Source organism: Aulonocara stuartgranti, assembly GCF_965226115.1.
Source record: "Aulonocara stuartgranti genome assembly, chromosome: 6".
Taxonomy (NCBI): Eukaryota; Metazoa; Chordata; class Actinopteri; order Cichliformes; family Cichlidae; genus Aulonocara; species Aulonocara stuartgranti.
Genome location: NC_138944.1, coordinates 31,659,969 through 31,674,129, shown reverse-complemented (window position 1 = coordinate 31,674,129; position 14,161 = coordinate 31,659,969). Strand labels below are relative to the sequence as shown.

General features: G+C 39.4%; 1 long non-coding RNA gene across 1 annotated transcript; it reads right to left on the bottom strand.

Moving 5' to 3' along the window:
* Positions 1 to 130: 130 nt before the first annotated feature.
* Positions 131 to 12,144, bottom strand: LOC309709045. The gene is made up of 3 exons (XR_014277409.1): positions 11,890 to 12,144; positions 829 to 964; positions 131 to 329 (listed from the first exon to the last, which is right to left on the bottom strand). It is a non-coding gene; the product is annotated as an uncharacterized lncRNA (long non-coding RNA).
* Between the last annotated feature and the right edge of the window lie 2,017 nt (positions 12,145 to 14,161).

Below are 14,161 nucleotides of genomic sequence, written 5' to 3'. Positions count from 1 at the left end.
AAAGAAAAAACAAACAAATAAATAAATGAGCCAGAATCCCCAAACAGCACCAGGGCACCACAATAGATCAGGTAGGCTACGGCTCACTTTGCTCCAGGCAATCTGTGAGTCTAAAGGTGAGACAGTTTTTGAGCAACGCGCGATGACAAAACAAGGCGACTCACCTCTAATGCGTCTTTGCGTCTGAACAGGTGCTCAGTCCGATGAGCCCATCTCTGCCGCGCAGTGACTCACAGGACAGAGGGAGCACGCTGCTGCCGCCACCTGAGCATGTCACTCCTCTCCGCCGGGCTGTCAGTCATGCAGGAGCACCGAGCTCCCACCGGCTGCTGGAGGGACGGAGAGAGAGAGAGGGAGACAGAGAGAGAGAAAGAAGGGTGTGTGGGGGTGTGGGGGGGGGGGGGGACTACAGTTATCAGGCTGGGAAAAAAAGAACACCTGAACGTGGCCTTATTAAATGTTATTCCACAGATGTGTTGCAAATATCTGATATGAGCCATGTGTTACTGCATGATGTAAATTTGCCTTACACGTGGATTAAACTGTCACGTGTCTTAGTAAGTAACAAGACTAAAGAAATTACTGCACACACTGCCAAATTTTTTAATTTCTATAATCAGCAAGAATGATTTCAATTCACAGCACTCCTCCTCTTTGACAACAGCAAAAACATGAGAAAATACACTAATGCAAATGTCCATTAACAAATTGTTTTTGGTATGAATTTGAATCAGAAAATGAAAATAGCCCATGCCAGTAAAATCAGAAGAAGCAGCATTTACTCTCTTTGGAGATAATAAAACCAAACCAAGGATGCATGGAGCTTACTATGCCTGCTGAGGGGTCGTCAGGCCAGCTCTTCCATGTGAAGGAGAGCAGGGTCCGGTGGCTCAGGTGAGGTCCAGACACCTGTCCTCATCTCTGCCCACTCCTCGATGCACTGCTTCTTCATAACAACTCGAAGCTGGGAAATAATAACAATAATCATCATCACCATCATCCTTCCTGTTAAAAGGGAGTTTGTCCTTCCCACTATTGCCAAGTTCTTGGTAATAAGTGGTTTACTGATTGTTGGGGGTTTTCTCTGTATTATTGTAGGGGCTTTACCTTACAATATAAAGCATCTCGAGGGGACTGTTGCTGTGATTGATGCAGTATAAATAAAGTGAATTGAATTATTATTTTTATTATTTCATATGAGATTCAAAAATAAATTGTAACCCTCTTGTATATCTGGTTCTTTTATTTGATCGTGTATATTTGAGCAGAACAATATAACAGTATAGTTTTCAACCCTTATGACATGACATTGTTGGTAAAAAGCTTTTACCAGTCACATGAATTAACCGTGTGCAACTAAAAACAACAGATCCCTCAATTTCATGTTAACTTACTACCACATGTGAAAATCCTGCTGTGTAAATGCTCCACTTATGTCATAAGAGCTGATACTTCTTAAATGTAACTCTCTTAATATTGGATACAGCCTAGATGTTGCGGTCAAAGGCTAATAAAAAAAAAAATCATATTTCTAGACTAACCCAACACAATAAACGCCTCCGTTTATTTCAACATATCCAGAACAAAATTATTTTCTTCATCTTGATTTTCATTTCTGTACATGTTCACTGTACCATTGTAATATATTTACATTTCAAAGATATTATTATTATTTTGTTAGCATTGTTTAATTTTGTCCGCCCTTTTGACGAGTGCCGTTGAATCCAACAAAAGCACGGTGAAATTTCCAGCACTTTAACTTTAAAACTCTATTTGGCATGCGCCATTTAAAACCATGTAATCGTCTCTAAACAGATAATCGCTGTGAAATTGTCAGAGAAGGCTTTCAGAGGACAGTAATGAAGACGGGCGGCAAGGTTTAGCGAATGGCAGTGTGTTTGATTGGCAGACTTTACAGCCAAGGCAAACACACTTCATTATGGAAATGTATGCACATTATTTTGGCCTATATCATCAACAGTCAACACACATACACTCGTTGCACCTGCAGATACAGGTTCTTGTGTGGTAACAGGCTGGTGTTGTCAGGGCTGCTGTGGTGCCCCCGGAGACAATGAGGGGAGAGGGAAGAAGACAAAGAGAGAATACTGACGAAGATGAACTTGACCTTTATGATGTCTTGGTGAGGAGGGGTTGGGGGCATGTTGGTACTTATGAATCTATAATGAATCTGAACTATGTATGTGTGTGAGTATTGCTGGTCTGTACTCTAAGCTGAAGAAAGGTCATCACACAAGGGGACCACTAATACACCTGGTGCTATCTATCTATCTATCTATCTATCTATCTATCTATCTATCTATCTATCTATCTATCTATCTATCTATCTATCTATCTATCTATCTATCTATCTATCTATCTATCTATTGCTTGAGACATACATGAAACATACTTTTCCATCCTAATACATTTTTCTTGACTAACTCATCATAACTCATCAGAGCAAAATCGTATTGTATTGACTGACGGCTGAGTTGCCTAGGGTGAAGACGTGGATATACCAATAACCACGTCTTGGTATTTGACAGATAGGATTGGCTCCAGCACCCCTGCAACACTCAGTTGGATAACCTGCTACGAAAATGAACGGATTTAATAGTTATATGATCATTAGTTGTGTTTAGACTTGAGTTTTTGTGGCTTTGGAGTGTAGTTTTCAGAGTTTATGTGATTGTATGTTAAGATTTAGCTAGCAATGGGCTACCGTCACCAAAACTCCATGAGGTGTACAGGGAAATCAGAACCAATCTACTTGTTTGTTCAAGAAGGTCAAGCAACTGAATTCAGGAAACAGAGGAAAAGACATGCAGATTGAGACAGTGTTCAGTGTAAGGAATAGTGCATTTATAGATACAGATCCATAGTACTTGATTGCTTTCCTTATCAGTTTCAGTTTTAGAATTTTAAAGACTTGGATGGTAGGAAGTGACATTCAGAGAATGAATATTCCTGCACACCTATATGCTCCACATCATTTGACATTTATGCAATACGACAATGTAACACATTTTTACTCATAGACAACATATATGTTTGTTAAACATTAAGCACATTGTGCCTCATTTATTCCTGTTATATATCTTGTTTTATTGGCTTTACTGACTTTTTTTATTGCATTATTAGCAGAGCAGCTGTTACTAATAAAACTGACAAAGACGCCTTTCAACTCAGTGCGCCAGAACCAACGACGCCTGAACTCTGGAATCAAAGAAGGTAAATGGTATTCAACAATTATTAAACGTATTACCTGTGCTGTGCTTTTACTCCTCTGATGTGTCAAAATATCTTCTGGGAAAAGCTTTCAGTAGATCATGTTTGAAGTGAAGTCATTTTTATTCATAAAGTCCAATATCCCGGATCACAGCCCTTTACACTCTCTGTCGTCAGATGCCAGACTGGGTTAAGGAAGACTCATCCACCAAAATTCAAACAAACCTACCGTATGTTTTGGCTAACAAGAATCAAATAATGTGTTCTGCTGCACCTGTTGCCACTGGACTAATTCAGATGAATAACGTGATTGATACATGGATGATCAATAATCGACTGGTCACCCTTGCTAGCTCTTCTCAATTTCAGTAAAAACACAGTCACCTTTTCATAAGCTGAAGTGAAGTGAAGACGAGAGTAGATCATTAATTCCTAAATTGAGGCAACCCTCTTAGACTACTGAGACGGAGCTTTTTGTCAGTGAGCCGGTCCAGCTCAGGGGTCCCTTTGTTCCAGCTGCCACAGCAGATTTGGGCGTCTGTACGGAGGCCTGTCAGAAACAGGCTTATCTCTTGGGGGCCTCCCAGCACAAAGACCCATTTAGATGCTCAGAGAAAGTGAAATCTTCATTATATACCCCTTAAAAGAAAAACACACCCCTGCTCTTTAGGAAAATTAATTGGAGACAAGTATTTTATTCGGGTGAAATAAGAGCTCCAAAGCAAAGTATAAGGCTGAGCTTGTACAGTGAGCCCTTTTATTATGTTTGATATGTAGTAGTGAGTAGGATAACGTCAACGTTTCAGGCAACTTTGCACTGAGAATTGGCGATTACATTAGTCACAAACATTGCCACAGAGCTATGAAGGACGGCTAGCGTCATCACCCTCCTACTTAAACATTTCCCTCTGTTTTCATTTTTTTCTTTCAATCCTCAAAGTTACACAAGCCAACCAAAACAATATGTGAACTACAGAAAGCACAATATCAACACTCTCCCATCTATATCTATCTCTCTATCATTTATCCACCTATCCGTCAATCCACCTATCCATCCATCTGCTGGCCTTTCCCAGCCATGCCTGTAGTGAGAGTGTCAGTATATCTGCCATGGCGTCCCGCTGATGTGTATTGTGATGGGGCTGAATACTCCAGCAACCAATATGGCCCGCACCAATACTGGATTAGCCACAGTGGATTAGCTCGCTGCCCTCCTGCTGCTTATTCAAATATTGTTTCACGTATTGTCATCATTGGGGCTGAGCTCTGGCCCAGTAGCCTGCAAGCTACAGAATATTTTCAAAGAAACCCAAAAAAAATGTCTTTGCTTCCATTTCCCTACAAAAGCGTCTGATTTCAGCGAATGTGGGATCTGGACCACTGAGGGTCGGGGGAAATTGTTGAGGGTTCGGAGAGCATCCGCAGCCCTAGAACAGGCAGGGGGAAAAAGGGATGGAAAGATGATGGAAAAGCAAAAACCCAACTAGGCCAAAAACAGGCATGAAAGCGTGCCTTGATCTTTGATACATGGTGTTCTTCTTTTTTTTCTCCTCTCTCCCTTTCTTTCACCCTCACACATACACTTGGGAGTCAAGGCAATTGATGTGCTGCCTTTGATGGCAAAGAGAGGCCTATATTAACGGCCAAAAAGACCATGATGAAAGGGCTGAGGAAAAAGAAGCAAAATGGGTAGAAAATGTGTTATTAGAAAGAATGGCAACTCATGATGAATACTTGGGATGAAGTGATGGTAACCAGACATCGGGGTCTTGAAGGTTTGATGATTTAACGGCAGCGGAGGAAAGGCTAAGGTAGACGGAAGGCTTACCGTGCTAGCCCCGCGGTAGTGATGGCTGAGGTTGGCTTGGTGGTTCCAGTGTGTCATGCTGATGGTCGTCCTGTTAGAATAAGGGAGGTGAATACACCTGCTGCATTGCCCGAGTTCATCGCAGTGATTCCGAGGTCTGGACGCCAGTGGACGTCCCATTGCAGAAGCAGTCGCCATCTTTGTCCCGTTGTTGTCTTGGATATGCTCTCCTGCGTCTTCATCCCTCCCTCTTTCCTTTGATCATGCCTCCCTCCCTTGCTGTCTGCCGTATGACATCATCACGCAGCGGTATCGACAAGCATCAAAGAACCTCTGGGCAGGACGGGGTGTAAATATGGAGCATAAAGAGTGCTGTAACCCCCCCTGCTCCTAGCATCCACTCCTCTTCTCTCACTGCAGATGGGTGGTTTATTAGGCCGATACAAAACTATAAGCACACACCCACACCACCCATTTCTCAGACGGGTGTATCCCAAGGCCCCCTGCTGTGCTTGCAGCGTTTGATGATGCGTCTAGCTTAATTCGATCCCAAAGCTCGCTCCTTTTCTAAGACGTTCATTTCACCCTTCTTATATGTTTTTGCAAGCTGCTGCAACAAAACACAAATGTGTTCTTGGTCAACTTTGTGACTAAATGACAACACTACTCTTCGCGTAGCCACCCCTCCTTCTTCACACTTTGACTCTCATCCCCTGCTCTTTCTCTCTTACCTCTTACAGCTGGTCGGTACCATTTCCAATCCTGTTAAAGTTCTATGTCCTCTCAAGGAGACCTTCTGTCTGTCTGTCATCGGCCCCAAAATCACATATACATGTTTCACTGTCACACTCTCAATCCTCTGTGGCAGCTGGTATCAAACCCAATAAGATCATCCCTTAAAAAAACACACAGAATTAGCAACTGAATGGATTAGATTTGTCCAACATCAATGTACCTGCAAAGAGAATGAAGCAAACCAACGTTTTACTACAGTCAACATATATTTAAAATACAGTGTAATGGATTTACAATTAAACTGCTCTGCAAAGGCCGGCAGTAGTAATGTAATTATAAAGATAATAAAGTCAAGAAGAAACAATTAATAGTTTAAAGTTTTCAAAGTGGAAAAGACAGAAAGGCTGCAGTACAATTACTTTATGCGTTCTTAAAAGCTGATTATTTTACCCTAATTTAACCAAACTGAATCACATAAACTACTCTAGTTACTGCTAAAATGGCTTAGCTAGCTTTTAGCCAAGCTAGTTATACAGTTTTTCTACATCAAGACGAAAAATTAATGTTTTGCACTTTTTTCAGTCATAAAGTCAACACTTCAGCAGAATAGCATTTTTTAACTGTTGAATCTTGTGTCAAAAAGTCCTGTCCAAGCAAAGTTTTAAGCGAATACAGTAAAGCTATGTAGCAAGACAGTTTTAGCTTAATACTAACATTTTTGTCAATCCAAATAATTTCATAATAAAAGCTTTTCAGTAAAATAAATGTGTCCCCCTATCAAAAATGTTATTAACAGTCTATCTTTGACTGAACTGCTGTATTATTATACCTAATAATTTATATTGGCTGCTGTCTCTGCTGTTCACTAGCTAAACGGGCCTACTTCAGGCCAATGCAGTTGAAGTAACCTGGGCTCACGCTGTATAATATCACTGAAACAACATGCTGTATCACTGCGGTCTTTCTGATGCAGTTTTTCTGATGGAAAAACGAAAACTGACCATCAAAGCAATGAACAGTCCCACAGTCCCATTCAGTTACCGAGGTATTTTCTGTAATAGACAAAGAGCCGAATCAAACATGACTCATCAGTGTAACAGAACCTGGATCAGCTTTCTCTCAAGCACTGATCATTGAGTGGAAAAAAGAATGAAAAGTAATTGGAGCTCTTTAGAGTCACACAGCTACCGCCTCCTCGCCTGTCTGCTGTTCTTCTACTTTCCCCCAGTTTCCATTCACATCTTTACTCTGCCCTGCCGCCTCTCTGCCCCCACTCTCTACACCCCCCAACTAATTGTCAAGGTTCTTGTTAGCGTTATGCTTAAATGCACCTCTCTGCAGCGAAAGCCACCCAGTGATATGGAAAGTATCCTTAGCAAAGGATTATACACCACTGATTGGAAGTACCAAACAAACGTGAGTGTTTGGAGAGGAATAACTGCTACGAAATCTGTTGTTCACTCAGGCTTTCGCCTTTTTCCATCCTGTACTCCCCTCTATTCAACTCAACAAACTGTTTCTCAGCTTTCCAACTCTAAGACCAGGCATTCTCTTTCTCCTTCCCAAACCAATCACATAAACAGCCATTTCCATTCAAACAGCAACTTCATTCCAGGTATTAGGAGAACTAATTCCACCACATTATTAGACTCCTTAAAAATGCCCACTTATTTCCTCCACAAATTACTTCCCGTAATCCCAATCAACTAAATCCATTTGCTGATTGCTGCCCTTCTGCAGGGGACAAACAGCAATGTCTGGAATCAATATGAGGACTCTTAGCCTACCTGTAAGATTGTTGGGGTAACAGCTAATGGCAGCAAGCTGACGGGCTGTAGAGGGTTGATAAGCATTTCTCATTACTGAACCCCCATTCACATAAGCGCCTGCCACACTTGTATAATACACATTCACACACACACAATCTGTGGGAGAAATACATGTCCTCCAAAACATATTGCCATTGTTGTAACAATAGATATAAATAAATAAATAAATCATCGGTGTGTGCATCTATTAACTATGTGTGACAAAAGAGAAGGCATCTGGAAATGCTATAAACTGGCACATAGCTAGAGGGTATGGATAAAATAGCAGAAAAGCTTCAACTATACAAAAACATACCAGCTTGGCGAGGCTTGTAATTGCTTATTGTCACCATCGCACAAGTGCGTCCAACTCTGTGGTCATTTCTGATTTCATTTTTTTGGCTCTAATTTGTTATGAAGTAAATACCACACTCAGCGTCTTTCAGTCAGTTTTAGTCAGCTCAGTGCATTCCCCTCCACTTTTAATAGATGTGCTTGAAAATTATGCAAAGAACAACAAAAAACAACAAGATAAATATTCAGTATGTATTTTATGTAATGCTAGCAGAATACCCGGATTTTATTCTTACTTTGGGGTTGCTTCACAGCAGAATATTTGACTTGTCACAGTAAAGCACTGACATTTTCATTAATGTGACATAGCACAAGTCAAATGTGTTTATACAGGGGTTATTAGTTTGTTTAACTGGAATTAAACAGTTCGAGTAGTGGTTTCCATCACAGAAGATGAGACCACGCGAGGTAACTCTGTAGGACGGAAAAATGATTAACGGGACAAATATAGCTTTTCTTTAGGTTGCCTTACTTGTTGTGTGATGCTGGATTGTTTCACCTTGAATTTCTGATCTAGTTCTTTTTGAGGAGAAAATCTTTGGTCAGCATCCACAATGATTGTTCAAAATATCTTTTGGTTAAATAGTGTCTTTTTTGCGGACTCAGTCGAATTTAATGCTTTTTGTACTTTTTTTGTACTTGGACATTTTATGTGTGGTTAATGGAAAGTGAATGAGAGTGCCCTTGTTCATTGCAGTTAGCAAACTTACCATATTAAGGCTTTGCCATACATAGAATACATGTCGGTCCAATGTATTTGTTGCTGTTCACCCAGTTTTAATGAATCAATCTCATGGAATCAGGGTTAACTCTGTTAACTATTTCAAACTGTTAACATTAACCCTATAATGCCCATTGTATCATTTTTGATACATGAGTTTCTGAGACCTCTATATCATCAACATGATCAATACTTGGCATAATTTCAAAATGTTATGAACAAAACTCTTTTTTTTGTCTAAAATTAACATTGTTGTTAACAAAAAGTTGCCAAAAATGCCTAATGTATCAAATGTGATACAAAAAATATATAATAAATATGTAATAAAAATATATCATACACCACATGATACAGCAAAAAAAGTGGATTTTGTTATAAGGGTTAATAAACATCTCAGTTTTTTGATTGCTTGGGTCTTACAGGGTTAACACTGAAGACAATCTTCAGGGCTCTAAATGCTTATTAGTGCAATTGATGCGCATTACGACCATAAAGCCAAGGATGATAATGTAGTCATGATGCCAGTTGATGAAGAACCTCATAATGCTGATGTCCATGTAGAACTGTATGCCCACTCACACCCACACATGGACAAGCTAACCTTTTGTTTTCCACCGTGTCTTGTTCTAATAAAGCTTGTCATACTGTAATGATTGTACTCTTTCACTATTTAATGCTTTCATCACATTATTACACCATGTGTATATTTTTAGGAGCGGCGTTTTAAGGCACTAAAAGGTTTTTTCTTAGTCATTTTCTTGCATATTTTTTTTTGTCTGAGCTCTACTCACTGGTTTGCTGCAAGAAGAGATGATACTATCTGTATTATATTATAAATTCCTTAATCCTTTTTTGTAAAATCCAGAATTGAGTCCATTTCCTAGATCATTTTACATAATTCTGATTGTATCTACAACTCAGTCTCAGTCAGTCATCTATATTATCAGTTCCCAGAGTCAGAACCAGACACGGAGAAGCTGCATTCAGCTTTTATGCTCCTTATATCTGGAACAAACTCCCAGAAAGCCTCAGATCAGCTGAAACACTCAGTTTATTTAAATCCAGGTTGAAGACTCACCTGTTCTCAGCTGCATTTGAATAAAGCACCAAATCCACACTTTAAGCTTAAATTTCAAAACTTACATTAACTACTGATTTTATCTACTGTTCTGATTTTATCTGTTTTGATTTTATATACTGTTTTGTTTGTTTGTTTGTTTGTTTGTTTGTTAATTAGTTAGTTAGTTTATTTGCTTGTTTTAATCAATTTTAAATCATGCTTTTTATTTGTTCTTGTTTCTAATGTCTCTGTAAAGCACTTTGAATCACCTTGTTGTTGAATTGTGCTATACAAATAAACTTGCCTTGCCTATATGTGCACTGGAGGCTTCAACCTTTCATATTTTATTCAGCTTACATGTTAAAACCAGGTTACAGGTGAGCAGAAGTTATATTGAAAAACTATTTCCTGATGTAGCCATAAAGGGTCCTTAATAACCAGGAACTAAATGCTTTCTTACAAATTGTCACTTTCGACAGTGGTTTGCTTGCTTAATGTTACATTTTGGAACCAAATTTTCACACCTTTAATGGTTATTTCATCCACCTATAAGTGGACCTCGAGTCCTTGGTGTGCTCTTAAGCTCAACAATTTCAGGCTCTGAATGTTCATTCTGCAGAGAGAGAAAGCTGCAGTCGTGAGGGGATTGAGGCCATTGTTCAGTTAAAGTGAGACAAATGAGACCCCGGAGAGCACTACTTAGCCACTCATAAAGGTCAGATATGGAGCCACACCAATGGATGCTAATCCTGACCCTGGGGACTGTGTGCACATGCGCCTGTGGATGTAATTGTTTCACAGGCCTGTGACATTTAAACCTGAATGAGTGTACAATCCTGGGTGGCTGAACAGTGTGTACGTGCTTGTAAGTCCTTTGGCTGGAAACCAATGTGCTGCAGTGCCCACAGAGGTTTAATTAGACATTGCCTTGGGGGCAATTAAAACATCAGAGGCTATGTTTTTATGTAGACAACACCATTTTATTACTGCTGTAAATATTCTCTTGATTTAGATGATGTTGTTTCTGGCTAAACATTTAAAACTGTGAGCTCTGAAAGACAGATTTTCAAAACCTTCATATGCCATGAAGAATCATCTGGAAGTTACTAATATTAGGAAAAAAGAATCGATGGGAAATGATACATTTTCTATACCATACGAATTTCACCTGATGGTAGATATGTCATAATGAGGCATCACTGTATGTCTCTCATTAAAATGACTAGCTACATAGTCTAATTGGTATTGCACTAATAACACACTATTGAGGCTGAAAACAGCCAATCCTTCCTTCCTGTATAAGCGCCACAAGCTTGTCAGTAGGTCTCACTGGCTGGGGCACCAGAGAGCTGGAGGTAATGCAATTTGTGAGTTTTAGCAGAATGTGGTGTAGATAACGACTGCCAGGGTCACAACAACAGTTCAGCACAAGTGTAATGAGCAGAAAAAGAAATGACAAATCAGTTAGAGCATGTGTGCGTATCTGAAAGAGACAGAAAACGTGAACTGGAGGTCCTTATTATGATTAATTACCATCACTACACTGTATCCAACATCCTAGTTATACTGCACAATTTTTTTCAGAGACAATTCTTGCTATTTCTCTTAGATTTGACATGAAGTTTGATGTGTCTGCCCACAAATCTATATACAGTGCCTGGTTCTCCTGGTAATATCTTTAAAAGGCAAACTGCAAAACTGTTTATGACCTTTAGAGGAAGGCAGAGCAGAAACAGAGAACATACCCAGGATAATTCTACAAAGATATGAGCATGTACTCTGGCATGAACCTGTAAACTGAGGGAAGAGTCACAGATGCGAGACCTTTTGCAAACAATGGCAAAACAAACAATGCAAAAAGAGAAAGCGGCTCTTATTTTTTGTCATTGTTTGCAAGGCAAAGGTGCCAGTGAGTGAAATCTGAGTTTTTATTTTAAATCTATCATCATCAGCAAAATGAATTTCACTGGCAATTTCATGCCACAATATCTGCAAAACAAACAGCAGCAAACATTTCCATCAGCTGCTTTTGTCTTTGTGCTAATAAACAAACGTTAGCATGCTAACAAGCTAAACTGAGATGTACACATGAAACATTATATGTGTAAACAATTACTGTTAGGTTTGTCATTGTAATTCTATTAGCATGATTAGATCAAAAACGATGACTCACTTTATTGTGGCTCCCCTTGGAGACTTTTCAGCAACATGAGAGTGCACCAAATGATCTTTGTTTTTATTCTGCTCCCAGTTCCCACCTCTCCTCTGTTAGCTAGGTAGTTTTTGCTTAATCTTACAAAAAAGCAACAATGATCACTTCTGCTGCAGTGTTCCTCTTACCGGGGGAAATTTATAATAATAACAACAACAACAACAATAATAATAATAATAACATAGCACCATATTATCAATCAAAAACACAGCTGGCTCTAGCCGTTTCAGTGCCCTGGGTGAGATAAGTACTGTTCTATCTACAAGTTTGTTCATCTGTCTGAGATGCACACTCATGTTTGGGGATGCTCATATGTATGATACTGTAGGTTGGTATAATAAACTCAGGAGAAAGACACGAACAGATGTTTGATTCTTCTCTTTTTCATTCATTCTCTTTTAGATTTGCTGCTGTGCTTAAGATTATCGTCCTGACAGATGATTTATTTTCAGCCAACCTTCAGCTGTCAGACAGATGCTCTCACATTTTTCAAAATTTTGGTATACAGCAGAGGTCATGATCATCTCAGTGACTGCAAGGTGCCCAGGTCCTTTGGAACAAGTCCAAATTATCATCCTTCCATTTCCATGTCTAACAGGTGGCAGAGGTGCTGATAGGCTGTGTTTTCTTCTGGCCAAACATGATTTGCACTACAGCCAAATATCTCGCCTTTGGTATCTTCTGTGCAAAGGACATTGATCCAGAACTCTTGTGATTTGTTGTGATATAAGTTTGCAATCCTAAAATGTGCTGTCATGTTCATTTTAGAGAAAGGAGGCGTTTTCCTGGCAACCCATCCAAACAAGTCGTACCTGTTCCGCCATTCTCTGATTTCACTGTCAGAAACTTCAACATGTAACATGCTACTTGAGGCCTACTTGAAGTAGTTTCTGAGATGTACAGTGCTAAACAATGTTAATAGAAACCAGATATTTTGGAAATCTGTCAAAAACTTGTTTCAAACTAAACTTATTTATTAGGCAAATAACCAACAGGTTTCAAGTTTAGTTTAGCTTTGTTTTGTTTTTACCAAATTTGAGCTAGAAGTCAGCGATTAATCAAGCATAACATTCAACCGCAAAAACACATCTTTCTGTGCAGGAATACGAGTAAATACCTCTATTTTGGCATCTTAATCAAAAAATAATATTGTGCTTTACTATGTTTCTTTCCATTTTTGTAAAGCAGTAAATCTGAAAATTAATTTTCAACAATAATCATATTTTTTGCTTTAAAAACTTTGATTAAAGAGCTTGCACATACTGGTGGTTTAACCATTACAAAAACATAAAAATTATTTACCAATACTGTTAACTGTGGCATAAACCTTACATTGGTTGACAGCCTAATAAATTGCTAAGCACTGTAGCTCTTGCTGCTTTTATTCCCTCTCTGAACATTGCACGCTCTTGGGCTGAATTTGAGTGTCGACTCCTGCAGGCTGTGGCTCTACGTCTCCTCCAGACCAGCAAACTGTTCACACATCTGCTTCTACAGAGGTGATCACACTCTGAATTTCAGTTAATCAAGTACATTTAACTAACAGCACCTGGCTGCTATTACCCTCTTAATTCCTATGGAAGCAGTGAGGCTGTACTTAGTATTTCACAGGACTGCACTACAGACTTTTGCATTTATAGCTTACAGGTTATCAAAATGTCTGAATATGCTTCCTCGTGACATTGACTTAATTAGGATGTGGGTTGCTCCTAATTACAGACTTTTTCTGTTTTTGTTAAACCTACTGACTCACAGACCTGCGTGAGCCACATTGAGAGCACACCTTCACTTAGACAATGCCATCTACACTGTATCTGGTTACAAAATGGATCATGTTATATTTGCATGACACATAAGTAACACGGGCTGTTTGACTTAGGTGTAGGAGCAATTACCTTTGGGACCTGATAATATAGAAATGAAAAAAAAAAACCCCAAAAAAAACCCAGCTTATGTGAGAGTCGGTGCCTCTCACAGCCCACCCGTACTTTCTTCCCAGTATCAGTTGTTTATTGCAGTGTTCTAAACAATGCACTTGACACACTGCACGGGAGTAGTCAGTATTCATTAGAAACTTAATGCATGAATAACAAGTACTCACAGGTAGGACCGCACCTTCAGACCGGAGATTAATTTGTTCTCAACTGCACGATATCAATCAAGCACTAGAATGGCTGAAATATTTCTTCCTCTGCTGGCGTCGCTCCAGCAGCAACAGCTGGAGCGACGCCAA